We start from the raw sequence: 445 nt of genomic DNA on the forward strand, positions 1-445 counted from the left end.
ATACACACGTAAGCTTAGGGATTGGAATAAGTCTTGGCATCACTATAGTTATTTACGAAATATGATTGGAAAATAAAGGACGAGACAGATGCAGAATATTCAACATATAGGGGGAAGATATATTCTGTATGTAAAGTTATTTTGCATTTTGAATATGTCCTGGAGCTCTAGATAATTAGGAAGAGGATATTGAGTTCACAACGGGGGAAAAAATATACAGAAAGGAAAATACATATGCAATATTATTCCGTTCAAGAATGTGATATGAAAATTTTTTTATATCAAAATGTCTAGGAAATGGAATATGAGTAAGCAGGTGATTAAGAAAGAAAGGGAAATAGAAACCAAAATAAATCCATATACGATGAGGTTAACTTAAAAAAAAAGTGTCGAGTCCAATACAAAAAGTTGTAATTAAGTTGGAAGGACAGAAAAAATATAATAA

General features: G+C 30.3%; 1 protein-coding gene across 1 annotated transcript in view; it reads right to left on the reverse strand.

Annotated features, from left to right (window-relative positions):
• Window positions 1–445, reverse strand: part of LOC119590716 (protein D2-like) — a gene marked incomplete in the record, with an annotated part of 10,947 nt that overhangs the window by 3,244 nt on the left and 7,258 nt on the right.

Source organism: Penaeus monodon, chromosome 27, assembly GCF_015228065.2.
Source record: "Penaeus monodon isolate SGIC_2016 chromosome 27, NSTDA_Pmon_1, whole genome shotgun sequence".
In the NCBI taxonomy this organism is placed as follows: domain Eukaryota; kingdom Metazoa; phylum Arthropoda; class Malacostraca; order Decapoda; family Penaeidae; genus Penaeus; species Penaeus monodon.